Source organism: Pteronotus mesoamericanus, unplaced genomic scaffold, assembly GCF_021234165.1.
Source record: "Pteronotus mesoamericanus isolate MK-2021 breed Mesoamerican mustached bat unplaced genomic scaffold, CSHL_Meso_final contig_347, whole genome shotgun sequence".
In the NCBI taxonomy this organism is placed as follows: Eukaryota; Metazoa; Chordata; class Mammalia; order Chiroptera; family Mormoopidae; genus Pteronotus; species Pteronotus mesoamericanus.
This window is the reverse complement of record NW_026555137.1, coordinates 6,009,978-6,025,000: the sequence shown is the minus strand read 5'-3', so window position 1 is coordinate 6,025,000 and position 15,023 is coordinate 6,009,978. Positions and strand designations below refer to the sequence as shown.

Here is a 15,023-nt window from a genome sequence, read left to right as displayed (position 1 = left end):
CACATTTTTCCCCCATGGTTTAGCATCTTTAAAAACATCCTAAATTTCCACATTTACTTATAATTATGTCTGAATAAATTTATGCTTTTATTTATATTATCATAGTATTTTAATTATTAAAGCTCTAAATATATTTTAATGCCTGGTAGATTTAGTTCTCCTCATCATTTTTATTTTATAATTTTTTTTACCTAATGTTCTTATTTATATTATTTAAAGCAATATTGATATTCTGTTACTTCCCCCCAGAAGTCCTGTTGCTAATTTTATAAGGATGGGATTGGGTTTATAGGTTAACATAGGTAGAATTAGTATTTCTATGATGTTGGGCTTCTCTGGTCAAAATATTACTATACTTTCTATTGTCTTCTGTGTCTCTCACAAGACCTTAATGTTTTCTCCATTTATACTTTATGTGTTTTTTGTTAAATATACTGATATTTCATAGTTATAATTACATATAATTATAAATGATATATATAAGTAATTACATAATTTAAAAGAGCTTCTTTTTAAAATGTCACAGAGTTCACTCTCACATACCTGACTTTAGAAAGCCATACTTTCAAATATTGCTATTTAATAAGTGATATAATTGATATCTTTTATCTAACCTCATCAAGCATCCATGGCTATTTTGTTACTAGAATTTGTTGTCATTTTCCCTGTAGCACAGAAATTTCACTAGATGGAAAATGATAGCCTGGTTAATTCAACTAGTTTTTAAGAAACAAAATCTGAGGTGTATGAAATGACACCAAAGATGGGACCTCAAGGACCTCTGCCCCCCTCCCCAGAATTTTCATAAATAGAGAAGCTAAAATGGGCCAGCCTAGTGCGTCCTTCTCAGGTGCGAGAGGCGAGAGAAAAGCCAAGCGTGTCGGTGTGACAAGGCAACAGAGCTAATTGGGGGAAGATTTCGGAAAGCCTGGGCCTTACCCTTTGCTTCAGTAATAGATCAGAGTAACTCGAGTAAGAACACATTGCAGGAGAATGTCCAAGAGTGTAAACAAAAATGAACGGGTTGCCCAGCCCACACTGGGATGTATTAGATTAGAGTTTCTGCCTTTTCTTCTTGTTGACCAGGAAAGTAAGGCTTAGCGCTTAGTTCTGTGCCGTTCTCCCTGATTTGTAGCATCTTCTTCATTATCAGGGACACATGATGCACCTTAGTTTCTCCTAGGCTTTGCAGGTGCCCTTCACTGGCCTGCAACAAGGGCTTTGCTCGATGGCTCTCCAGAGTGAGTCACTCACCTTGCACAGGTGGGCACTTCGCTCCCAGAGGCCTGTGGGCAGCAGCTTCAGCGCTTTTCCCTTCCCCCGTACAAAGTGACCACATCAATTCCAGGTAACAGATACGGAAACACTTCTGATGAAGCCTGTTGAGCGTTCATATTTTAAATTAAAGAAATGTGTAAATTTAGGGGGGGAAACAGCAAAATAAGTGACAACATAGTAGCAAAAATATGGCTTATGTGAAACTTTTTAAAATTATAAAATTTTGATCTGGCAGGTTAGATAAAAATGATCATAATGTGTTATGACAGTTTATGATTTTATCATTATAAAGTCTCAAAAATGTTTTAAACTACAGAACTAAAACCATCTAATTATCAAGAAGGAAAATAGAAAACGATTATTAGGAGAAAAATGAAAATATTCTGAGGTTTGATAGGCTATTTTTAAGAAGGTCCACCCCTTTACTGTTAGACTAGATTCTTTAGATTCTGTACACTGGTTTTATTCTATACGCTATTCTATACAGTATTGGTGGACAATACCGTGTCCTGCCTTTTATCTTGAGCAGTTTTGGCCTAGTCCTCTGCGAATAGTTTAATTCTTCACTACCCTTCCGTCTGAGTGAGTTGGGAAGTGATCTTCCTTGCTCGATACCCTGACAGAGGGTTTAGTGTCTGAGCTTCTAAGGCAGAGAGCCCGGCTGTGCTACTTAATGAGTCCTTTGTGTGCTCTTGACTCTCACCTGTTCTGAAAAACTGGATTGCAGCTCCATTTTCATCTTTAAATGCGTCTTTCGTCGAATCCCCTCTTTTGTGCTGTAGCATAGAATAAAGATGTTTATTTGAGAAGAGAGAATGTGGATCACTGAAAAAAATTAAAAAGAGGGTAAATGAAATGATTCTTTAGCATTAGCAAAGGAAACTTTTATTTTAAAAGAAGGAGCAGTTTGGTAAATTCATATTGGTGAAATGGAATAATTTTCTTGATCCCTGATAATTCTTCTTTCTGAATATAGAAAGGTACAAGAAATAGGTTTTAGGTTCATATGGTCCTGAAAAGGCTTGATTAGTTTTGAAGATTGTTTTTAAAAAGGGAATGGAAATTCAGAAAATGCGTATTTTATATATGTGTGTTATACACACACGTACATGGTAGTTGTTATCTCTGGGTGGTTATATTAGGAATGATTTATTTTCCCAGTTTTTTATGTACTCAATTTTAAAATGTTTTACAATGAATGCATATTATTTTTGCAATAAGATTTTTAACAAAAGAGCTTGTGAAAGCAGACGATTCCAGAGCAGAGAGAGTAGCTGGGCGGCATCACGGCCTCCGGGTCGTGATTTGAGGGCGGGTCGGCACCCTCGGGCAGAAGCCCACTGCAGGGCAGAAGGGCAGGGCGGGGAAGTCTCCGCGATTTCCCAGGAAAACGTGCGCGGTGACGTGTGCAGTGGGAAATTTCCCTCGTGTGTGTTGGCTGCATTTCTTTCTCCAGTCGTTGTCAGTGGTAAACAAAACCCCTGAAGATGTGGCGAAACAACAAGGAAACAATAGGATTGGTCCGAGAAGTGAGTGAGACTATGGCTGAACGTGAGGGTAGCGTGAGGGAGTGGCTGAGGGGTGGAAGATTCCGGTTTCTTGAATTTTGAGGCTAGGAAGCAGGGCCTGCAGTTTTTCCTCTGATGCTAACATCTGGACAGAGTTGGGATGATCTAAAGATGGACTGAGGCCTTTCCATCCAGAATAAACTGTTTTATAAAAACTCACTGGGGGAGAAAAGGTGGGGAGGCGGTTTTGTCCTTGGGAAGGTAAGAAAGTAGGCAGGCCTGGGAGCAAAGGCCTTAGCTGCCGGGGAGTCTGCACGCAGCCGGAGGCTGTTAGGGAAGGGGCAGCTTGGTTTTAGGGTCCCTGGTCTCTGTTTTTATTGACACGGGAAGATGTACTTTCAGAGATGCATCTGAAAGGACATGCCCATGCTGCCCCCCGGAGCACCCCCAACCCCGCGGGGCGGGTGGTCCCTGTCAGCCAACGGGAAGGTAAAAGAGGCAGCTTCTCCCCAAGCGACTTGAATTCGTTTCCCTCGTAAGGAGTTAAGGGTCAGGCTCCGAGAGTGAGCTCACCTGAGATCTTACAAAGTGTATCTGGCGCTTTGGAGAAAAAGAGCAGAATGTCTTGCCTGGCAGCCGAAGCAGCAAACGTGGCTTGTCATCGGCCTCTTCTTTCTATCACCACTTACTCTGATTTCCCAAATTTTTTTAGGTGGAAAGGTCAGAGAAGGTACAGCTCTATCCCATTTTATTAAATCCAAACCCAATATGTGATAATTGAAACTCACTGAAGGTCTAAAGAAGCAGGTAATCGTGTTTCATGCACAAATGCTCATCAAGCACAGGCACGTCCAGGGCCTCGGACTACAGCTTTTCCTGCATTGCACAGCTATTGGCCGCGCGGTATCTTTCAGGGAACAGAAGGTGTTTAATGAGCGCCATGTTAGAGGGTTCTTTTCCCTGACCATTTCAGATGTCTCAAATTCAACCCAAGGTACCAGGAATCACAGCTGTGGGGAAAGACTGTGTTCAAAGCCAGTATTAATATAGCAAACAGTGAGAATATAGGGAAATTGGAAAATTACTTTCTCCCTATTTCTTTCAAAAGCCAATTTCTCAACACAATTTCTAGAGGTATAAATGCACATCCATATAAACACTCAGGAAATAAAAAGCGTTTTACACAGAATTAAAAATCATTGCTTTATTGTTGCTGAAAATGTGAATGGGCAATAATAAGCTATAAGTCACTGCAAACATTTGGCTATAGAATATTTACCCACTGACTATATTGACACTTCTGATTGTATATCATGTCATGGCCAATAAAACTATAGAAATGTGTAATTAGGACATATTCTTCCACAAGAATGGAGTTAGGCATTAATTTATCAAACTTACTTAAGAACTCATCTGTTCTCAACACTCACACAGCAGCTTATTGAATTTGTGTCTCATATCTAATTGGCTATTTTCTTGACATAATGAACAAGCACAGAGTCTGTGCTGTTGTGTCTGTTGAAGCGACGAGGTGATGATGAAATGCAAATCCTAACCCGGGCCGCACAGCCAGCCAGGGAGCGTCACCCACAGAGGCCGGAGCACACTGGGCGTCTGTGTTCTTGTGACTTCAGTTCACGTTTCCAGTGCTGCAGAGCATATTTGTATAAGAAGCTCTCCATTTTACCTGCTCATGAAAGGGGACTGGTAGACTGGACGCGGAGTATCATCATAAGATTGCCCTCAGAAGACTTACCTTTAGCTTTAGAAGACTTTGCATAGTTTATTTGTTTTAATCAAATCCCCCTTTTTCAAAATTGGAAGTATTTAAAGAATTTTTAAAATGCTCAAATCGTTTTCAAACTCACACAATGTCTCCCTGGCGGTTTCCGGTACATACATGATGATATTCACATAAAGACACCAGCTATGGGGCAGGTAGGTAATTCTTTATAGCGGCGGTTGTATACTACTCACCTACCTGTCAGGCCTTGGTTTTTGTGTGCTTTGTCATGGCAAGGGTACAGTGTTAGCCGAATAAATAGCAATATGAGACTCCGTTTTTAGATATTTCTAGACTGAAAGTGTAACCATCATCCCTGATTTTCTGGATTTTGAATAAGGGGGCTCTCAGTAGACAGGTGTCAGCTGTGAATTAATACTGAAGGGACCTGGGAGAGTGGACTGTGGAGTGGGACAAAGGCTGGTTCTCTACGGCCAGCGAGTGTCACCCGCCTCCGAGATGCTGTCCTGCGGTGGGGCAGTTCCTCCTGTTGATTGCTCAGCGCCTTTGCAGGGCCCTGAGGGTGGATCCCCTCGATGGCTGGGGATGGGCCTGTCATCGGACAGAGTTATGAGAGTCACGAGCCTTATGCTTTGGCTACAGTCTCTCGGGAAAACTGGGAACCAAAGACTTGCCTTCATCAGCACAGGCTGCAGGAAGTCCCAGGTCTCCGCTCCTTCCGAAGCCCAGCCACTTGCCATTGCTGTTTATTATCATCTTGCTTTTACTTAAGGCCCTTAAAGTGGTTCCCGTTCACTTTCTCCGAATAATTTATTCCTTTATTGTAATCGAGTTTCTTATTATCTTTTTTATTTGAACTGTTTCCTGTTTAATGATTTACTCTATATGGCATATGTGGAAAACTTACACACTAGAAAAATTATTCTGCTATAATAATTACGGTGCCATCAAACTGAATTAAATTATGTTTCATTGTAAATAGTAAAATGTATTAATTTTTTAAAAGCCTTTTTATGCCAGGGAGGAAAAATAAAGTTACCTTCCTGTGCATTCATTAAATTCCATGACAGTACAAGCCAAATTGACAGAAGTGATAACAAATCAACTTGCTCTTTCCTATAGCAGCCCCTGGCCGAATGGTCTGCCACAGCTCGCTTAGGACTGCGAATTCAGTGCAACGTATTGAACGGAAGCTGTGCCTTCTACTAATAATTTCATCTTCATTTTATGTGAAGATATGTAGCCAGATCTTGAAACAGTGTGGTTTTCTTTAACCATTTTAAGATGAAACTAAGCCTGCATTTACTTGTGCATTCTAATACCCCCTTTAGCACCCAGAAATTTAAATTTCCTGGTGTGCACATTAAAAAGTAAAAAGTGGAAATTAATTTGGTAGTATAGCTTATATAAACCAATGTACCCAAAACAGTATCATTTCAACATGTAAGCAGAATCCTAAGTTAATAATGAGATGCCAACGTTCTTTTTTTTCATAAGTCTGTGTGTGTATTTTACATGTATGAAACACTTCAGTGATAACAGTGGCTCTTGTGCCGGGTGGGCCAGGCCCAGAACGGGGCAGGGGACACCGGCACGCGTGGGAAGGTTAAAAGTTAAAACAGTGCCCAACTTCTGAGAATGTTTTGTCTACAAATGTTAAGGAACATGAGGTAACTAATTTTTTTTTTTTTCTTTAAAGCAACTGATTGACTGGTTGGCTCCACTGATAGGACCAAACAGTCACTTTCCATTTATGTACAAATCATTTCAGTTTTTTCTAGGTCATTTAATTTTCCATAGGCAAATATTTGTATGTGCCCTTGTTACACAGAAAGCTATCTTCAGGGATGTCTCTGTTATCCTGAAGATAGTCCTCAAAAAAAAAAAAAATCTGTATTAAAGAAAAAAAGTAAGTATATTTGATGTGCCACCATGTTTTGTTCTTGCTCCCCAACTGCCTTATAAATCATGCAAATAAGCACAATAAACATTTATTGAGCGGTGCCATACCACTTTGGATTTTAGAGGTTCATCATGTGTTTTGGCACATAGAAGTTGGCCCAGGAAAGCTAGACATATGTCATATGTCAGGTGATGGCCTCCATCAAGTTCAGAGCAGCATTTCCTTCCCGGCGTCACAACTTTGTGTGATGGCACTTGGCAGTATTGGCAGTTCTGACAGGACTGCTTTTGGCCAGCTCAGCACTCTTAAAAAATAAATCGTTTATTCACTCCGTGATTGAAAGGGTTAAATAGTACCAATTCATTACTGCTCACAAAAGGATTTATTTTGTTCTCATAAATCAGTTTTATTCCACATTTTTATTATTCCCTTGGGTGAGCTACTCCAATTGAAATCAATACAAGTGCAAGTGACACAATCAATCTAGATATTTGATTATGGATTAGAGATCCCTAGGTCTGCTTTTTAGCCAGCTTCTTTCTGATCATCTCCCCCAAGAGCTGAATATTCTTATTGGCATCTATGAGTTATGTACCTGTTTAAAAAGCAGATAATCTTCATTGGTATCCTGACAAGGGAAGCCTACAGAATGAGCAAGGATTAAAAGATCAAGGTTCAACTATGTAACTATTTCATTGTTAATAAACAGTTCAGATTGCTCAATATTTTTCTTAAGATGAAGTAAGCTTTCAAATAATTTTTTTTTTTGAATTGGAAGACTAGTGGCTGTAAACTGCAAACTCAGGCTGCCTTAGGTGCATGATTACCTATTTCTCCTGACAGAGATGCTACCGGTGCTCGCGCCATTATTTTTTAGTGAATTGTACTGACTGGTCGTGGTTAACAGCAAGAAAACAGTTAAGGTGAATGAATGCCTTTGAAGGGATTCCAGCTGGCTTTTTTATTTTCTATAATTATGCAGCCTGGGAAGCCACCGTCTGGGGGACTGGAAGGAAAAACCAGTCCAGCTTTAAATGGGAGAGCAAAATTGACTAGGGTGTTGCTTGCGAGGGCAGCATTTCTGCGTTCAGCTCTCTTTGCTTTACACACAAGCTCATATCGCACGACCCTTTACATAGTGAATGCTTATTTGGAAGCCCCGGGTACCACATTTTAGTCCTCTTGCCCCTGACTCTAGCCACCTGCCCTTGGTTCTTAAGCCAAATTTTTGCGTAGGCCCAGTTAAGCCTTTCCTGTGACCCATTTTCTTAGGGTTACAGTGGGCCTTTTCTGGGACGCTGGTCTGATAATTGTCTTCACATAAAGGCTAAGGCTATCTTAACGCTGCATTTGCTTCTTCCTGCAAATAATGTAGCCTCAATTAGCCATTTATTTGTTGTTACGAAGATCTGTAGGTAGGGGATGTTCTGTGTTTGGGGCAGGTCACCTCTGGAAGTCTAGAAAAGTCTTTGAGCAGCAGTTGAAATATAAACTCACGCTTATTTCACCAAAGAGCCACGGATCATCCTTTAGCCACCCTGGTTAAGCCTTCAGGCACCCTGGTTAAGTCTGTAGCCCAGCGTCTATCGCCGCAGCCAAAGCAAAGTGTGCGGGCTCCCGTTTGCAGGCTCCCCAGGCATGCGGAGTTCAGGGCTATCTGTAACATGTTTTCTTCCTGCTTCTTTCCTCCTCAGTAGTTTGCGTCTGCAGCTGTTGAGTTATGAAAGGGATTCAAAGGGTGAGAGACAGTACAGGGCAGCAGCGTAAGAGAGGGTCACATTGATAAAGTCTTCTTTCCACGTACCCTGTTCCACCCTTTAAAAAGAGTCTACTCAAGAAAATCAATCTAGAAATTGGAAATGGCTCTCTTTATTGAGGAAGGCAGAACATTTCTAAGAGGTTGTCAGTTTAATTGTTTAATTCAGAGGTTGGCGAACTTTTTCTGCAAAGCCACACACTGAACATTCTCTAGATTTTGCAGGCAGTATGGTCTCTGGCATCACTTCTCAGTCGTGCTGGAGTAGCACGGCAATATCTGAAAGTATGAGTGTCTGTGTTCTAGTAAAACTTTATTTACAAGAACAGGCAGGCAGGCAGATTTGGCCTGTGGGCAGTAGTTTGGGGATCCCTGATTTTGCTATAAGTAATTTATAAGCTTAAATGCAGTGGATATATTTCCTTTGGACATTTCAACCTTCTCAAGATTCTTTTGACTTTCCAAAATTATGCATGCTGACTTAAAAATTCACATCATGTAGAAAAAGAATATTTACTAAGACCCCACCACCTGTAGATAACCACTGTTAACAAATGGTGAATATCACTTCAGACCTTTCTCCATTCATGAGAGGTTTTCTGGTAGTAGATAACATAAATCATGTTTAATGAAGGCAGAAGGAGTTATTACAGAAAACTGAGCAGTTCCAAAAGTTGTCAGGAAAGCCGGAGAGCCAGGCTTGTGTGGGAACCAGAGACGATCTGTCATCTAGAAGAACCCCTGACCGGCCGCGAGTCAAAGTTTCACGCCGTCCACCTTCCCAGGACCCACACGGACAGGTCTGATTGACAGCCATGTGGCCAAGTGCACACGTGATCACCAGTCAGGTACCAGAAGAAAACATTCTAAATTGTATTTCCAATCATTTTCTTTTTACGTATCTATCATCATCTTTCTGTTACAATTTCTCAATCTTTTTTCTTATGCATTGATTATGATTATCTCAAGACTTTCCATCACAGTATTAATTTATTTTTCAGCTGTTTGTGTTCTGTTCCTTGTTTTTTTCTAACTTATTTATTAAATACTAATGACTGTTTCTAATTTCCAGTTTGTTTCTCTGGCTCTGCAGTATCCTTTTACGTGTTATGGGAAGTATGTGTCATTTTTCCCCAGAGCTGCGTGATTACCTTGTCTTCTTAAGTTGGGACCTTTTCTTTCCTTTTGGCTATATGTATGTATATTGAGTATGTTATTTCTTCCTTCAGATTCATCTTGCTTGTGCCTTGTATGGTCAGCTTTGTCCAGACTTTGCATATATCCTGAACACAGCCTACGTCTTTTCTTTTCTGGTGCTGTTGGTCCTCCCTCAACCTAAACTTTGAGAACTGAGTGGTCTATCTATTAACGTACTTCTCTGTAGACTTCACGCGGCGGGGAGCGGGGCGGGGGTGGAGGAAGGGGAGCAAACTATAGGGTATGAATCTAAGTATTGGGCAGAATTCTGGGGGAACTAGCTTCTCTCTCTCCTCTCAGATCCAAGTAAATGTTCTTCCCATTCACTGCGTTCATTTGCTGACATCACCCCCTTCTGGGAGCATCAGTTTCTTGCCCTAACTCAGTACGGTGGTCGGCAGGACAGCCAGTCCCAGCTGCTACGTTCTCCACAGACTCGACTTGGCCATTTTGCTTTAGACTGAAAGAGGGTAGGTAAGAGGTCCCAGGATTTTCCTTGGTTTACATTTCTTCCTCTTGGAGAAGAGTTAGGAACTGTGCTTGGCTAAGCATGAATTTATCACGTCTTTCTTCTATGAGGCTCTAAAATTAATACCATTATTTTGTTCCTTTTTAATTGGGGTAGCATTGGTCAATACCATTATGCAAATTTCAGGTGCAGGACTTGATGGCATGACGTGGGTGTGCGCCGGCGCCTGCTCGCCACCTGAAGGTTGGCCTCCCTTCATGGCCGCGTGTGTGAGCCCTGTGTCCTCTCTGCCCTCCCCCAGCACTCTGTCGTCCGGATCTATGAATTCAGTGTTTTGTTCGTTTTGTTTGCTCATTTGTTGCTTTTCCTCTTCTATTTCACCTGTCAGTGAAATCGTATGGTCTTGTCCTCTTCTGACTTATTTCACTTAGCATAATACTGTATGTTTCGTAGTTGATGAAATATCTGCCATATTTATGCCCTGAATTACAATTGTCATTCTAGCCAAATGACTGTTTTAAAGAGGAATCAAAACAGCACAGCTTTCATTAGATGACAACTAATTAAAAATCACATTAGAGTAATTGCAGTAATGGTAAGAAATATGATGCATTAATAGAGTGCTGTTTTTCTCAGAGCCCTAAGTGGTTCAGGGGTTACTTTTTTTTTCTTCTTTTAAAATGTTCTGTGGAGAAACAACTCTGTAGGTATATATTATAAATATTTTCTATGTTAGCAAAAATTTAAGGCCAGGAATAGGTTCCTTTAACCGTATAATAACTTAAACAAATACCTTGCACCTTTCATATTTCTACCAAAGTGATATCTATTAGAATAATGGAGTTTGGAGGACACACTTGCCTTTGGGTAATATAATTTGAAATGATATCCTTAGAAAGAATAAATAAAAGTAGCTTAAATATTAATATGTGCTATCTAAAGTGAACTAGAATTCTTAGTTCACATTAAAGGCCTTTTTTGCTGTTTGATGTCTTTTGATTTTAGTGTTGGCAGAATTTTGTGAGAGCAGGATAGAGCTGAACCACACTAAAATTGAGACCTCAATACAGGAAAAATCTAGCTTTTTCTTTTTACAGCAAGAAGTAGGAAAATTAGTCAATGCATTTTCTACCTTAACGTGTAATTGGATTCAGAGAGAAGCTAACTTAAAGCAGGACCAGGTCTGACATGTAAAATCTTCACACGGTAACAAGAATCAGTTTGGTTTGTTCGCTGTCATTTCTCATTATCATCTTTGTCATGAGAATGGATTCATGTTGTGCCATTTTCTGTTCTTGTTACAATCTTTGTCACATGAATAAGATATCAGGATGTTAATGCCTGGCTTACAGTCTTCTGCGTGTGATGATACTGTACAGGAGTACGCTGACCTTTGCAATATTACGTATTCTGATTGGTTGTTCATTTCACCTCTTTCCTACAAGTTAATAAGGCTGTAAAAAGGAGAGAACTGAAACAGCCAGCCAGTCAAATTATAGAATATTGAAAAGGTCAGCGCGGTACAGCACAGAGGGAAAAAATTACGGAATATATGGTGCATTAACATTCTTGTGACAATGATTATAACAAGAATGGGAAAGTATACCCATTCTTGTTACTTCAGTCTAGAGAGCCCAACTGAGTGATATTCCCCAGATGGCAATGATACACGCGTCCCTGAGTCATACATGGGAAAATATCTGTTGTTTGCTTAAATAGGATGATTTAATGAATATGGGAAAATATGCTGATTTTTCCCTAAATATAATTGTATAGAAAACACCCTACTATTCAACCATAAGAATGTTAACAGTAAAATTTTAGCCTTCAAATGGACATTGATGTTGTTAATATTTTAGGACGACTTCATATATGAAGCTAAAGGAAAGTTTCTTTGCAAGTGAAAGCTGCAGGACAGGAGATTTATTTTGGTGGTTTCTTTATTTAACATTTTTTCATTCAATATAAATAGGAAAGTAGGAATGCATGAATTAACCTTTTTGAAAGTTCTTTAGAATGTGAAGTATACACATTCTATTACTGTGAAATAGTATCTAGGAATTTATTTAAAATTTACGTGACCTCTACGAAATGTGTTTTCTTTGTGTGATGCATAATGTTGGCCTATATAAAAGAATCTTTCTTTCCCCTGTGTCTTCCATTAGGGGAGGGAGGAGAAATACTTAAATCAGAAATCCTGAAGGTATTGTTCTCAGGTATGCAGTAACCATTACTCATTTTTAAAATTTATGTGTATTAAAATTTTCTTATCAAACAACTGTACTATATTTTTTAGTCCATAAAGATAGACCTGGTTTAAGAGTTAGTTTTTTAAACTCTCTGAAGATACATTATATCACTAATAAAAGTAACCATTTTATAGCCCAAAGCTAGAATCTAAAGGTATCAATTAATAAGGATGTCAAATGTGACCTAGTTGATTTTGGAAGCAAAATAAATGAATTTTGATTGTAAATTTAAGATCGTCTTGGAAGAAGCAAAATAGAAGCAGCCTCCTCGACACAGAGGACAGACTGATCGGTGCCAGAAGGAGGGGGTGGAGGCTGGGCAGAGAAATGGAAGGGATTAGAACTAAATTACAACACAGCCACGGGGTGGAAAGCAAAGCCCGGGGAAGATAGTCAACAAAATTGGAATAACTAGGTATGGTGCCAGGTGTGTACCTGAAATACGGCAGGCGGTGGCACTTTGTAAAGATTATGATTGTCTAACCATTATGCTGCACACTTGACACTAATACGAAACACTGTTGAATGTAGACTGTAATTGAGAAATAAAATTTGGGGGGCGGGGGAAGCCAGCTATAACGTGGATGAAATAACCCCCAAATCTATAGTTCTTCCTGCAGAAAGAGAATCACCAAAGGAGTTCTGGGCCCTGTGCTTTGACAGTCTCGTTCAGTGACTCTAGAGTGGAACTCAAGGGTGTAAATGTTTGTTAAGAATTCCCGCGGGGTTCTGATGTAGCTGGACACCGGACCGTTCTGCAAAGAGCCAGTGCGGTCCTCAGAGGAGCCCAAGGGCGCAGGGCACACGGAGAGGGTCGGGGAGAGGAGCCCTACTTCAGACTCCCAGGCCCCGGGGACGAGGTGCTGCGGAGCTGTGGTTCCCCAACATGGGAGCTTCAGCAGACCTGCGCCATGCGCTTATACTCACAAATAGGGTCCACGCTGAGGCCAGCCACCCAGGATATTCACCGGTGATAGGAAACGCTTATCTCTTTAGCATTTGCCACCTTGATCCTTGAGGCTGAACCAACCAGGCTGCATTTTCCAGACCACTGAAAAAAAGTATGTGCAGAGAAAAGTGAAAAAGCGTGCCCTTTCAGGAGGGGGAGATCCGAGGGCTTCCGTTTCAAAATTTTTTTCCAATAACCTGGGAGCTCAGATTGGTCACGTTGAAAGGAAGCGAGTGAGGGCGGGGAGAATGAAGTAGTGGAAAAGCCAAAATCCTGGGCCCTGTTTTGGTTTTGAAGCTGGAGATTTTGAACTTCTTGAGGGTTCAGTTGCTCCAAGCCTGTGGACTGAGCTGCATGTTACAGCTGCATGCTTCTTGGCGATGCACAAGTTCTTTTCTGAGCTGAACAAAACGGTTTATGTAATTGCATACTTCTCATAACTATTGAGTAATTATATACTTCTTATAATTACTGAGTAATCATTGTTCTATAATTAGAATGCAGTGTTACAACTAATTGTGTAATTGCCATGTATTAATGTTATCTGGGAAACTTAGAAATAAAGTGGTATTTAATATATTTCCCCCTGCCATGCCATTTTCAAAGCTGGCAGTAGTGTTTGTTTTACAACTATAAATTTGCTTCAAAATCCAACTAAATGCAAGAGGGAGAGAAACTCGCCAATATTGTAAGCATAGATACTAACTCATCGATCTTACATTTGCACCTTGTGTAAAATTGCATTCTCTTGGCTTAATTTTAGAATTTGCATTATTATTTTGTGGTTTGCAGTCTTTTGAAGGATGCCCACAGTTATGCTGCTCCCGAGGCAGTGGAGCATCTGCCCAGATCTTACAGGGTGAGGTGGCCTTTTTGAAGGTTTACGGCTGGGTGGGCGGCCGCAGCTGTGCTGGCTCAGGCTGCCGGGGGGCTCCACGCGATGGGAACGTAAGGGGCTTCAGATGTGCTGATGGCGTTTTCTCTCAGTGTTCAGAAGCGATTCACGTTTCATCTGGGCCAGGTTTGCGGAGTGCAGGAACTGTATCTCACGCATTTTGAACGTACTGTCACAAGTGCCTAGCGAAGTCTACTCCCAGCATGCAGTTGGAGCTCAAGAATCTTTGGTGGAATGCGGTTGACTAGTTGTCAAGAACCTGTGAAAGCTAATGAATACAGCACAATTTGGGAGGGTCTATTCAGTGAGTCAAGAAGTTGTGAGAGGCTACTTTGCAGGTTTCAGGACTTCTTGCTAATATATGCTAAGCATATATAGCTGTGGATTGTCTATTTTCAGTTTAGGAACTTAACCCCATTCCTAGGCTGCGAATATGTCTACATCCTGTTTCACTAAAAATGAATGGAAATGCATATTTCTGTGTTTCAGACTGTAAGTACCACTTACTCCCTTTGGGGACGAGTAAAGGTAAATATAATTAAGTGATTTGGCGAAGGAAGAAGGCTATTTGCAATAAATGTTACTATTCTTAATGGTTCTTTTTTTTTTTTTTTTTTGGTGTTTTAAGAGTAACTATAACTAAATGTTATTAAGAATAAGCAATATTTTGAAAAAATTTCCAAATGCAAACTTTTCAGGAAAGCATCTAACATTGAAAGTGAAATAAATGTTACAACACAATTTTGGGGTTGGGTCCTTTTCTACTTTAAAGTCTAATTTCTCGTTCTCCTTACCGTCGAATATAACCCGGCTGTGTAGAAGGGGAGATAAAACCCTGTTATCGGGCAGCAGAGTGTCCCCGTGCCCCAGATGCCCTGAGATTTGAGAACAGGTTTGCCAAAGCCTTGGCGGGATTGGGGGTGACGGGGGCGGGGGGGGGCAGTGCAGGGAGGCAGGACACATGGAAAGCGGTCGTGTTCCACGCCAGGCAGCCACCATGTGTTCCCAGAGCGGAAAACCGACCCCGCCAGCTCAGAGCGGGCACGCAGGACTTGCCCTCTGCAGTGGCTCTGAC

General features: G+C 40.8%; 1 protein-coding gene across 1 annotated transcript in view; it reads left to right on the top strand.

Moving 5' to 3' along the window:
* USH2A (usherin) overlaps window positions 1-15,023 on the top strand; it is a 474,416-nt gene that overhangs the window by 275,907 nt on the left and 183,486 nt on the right.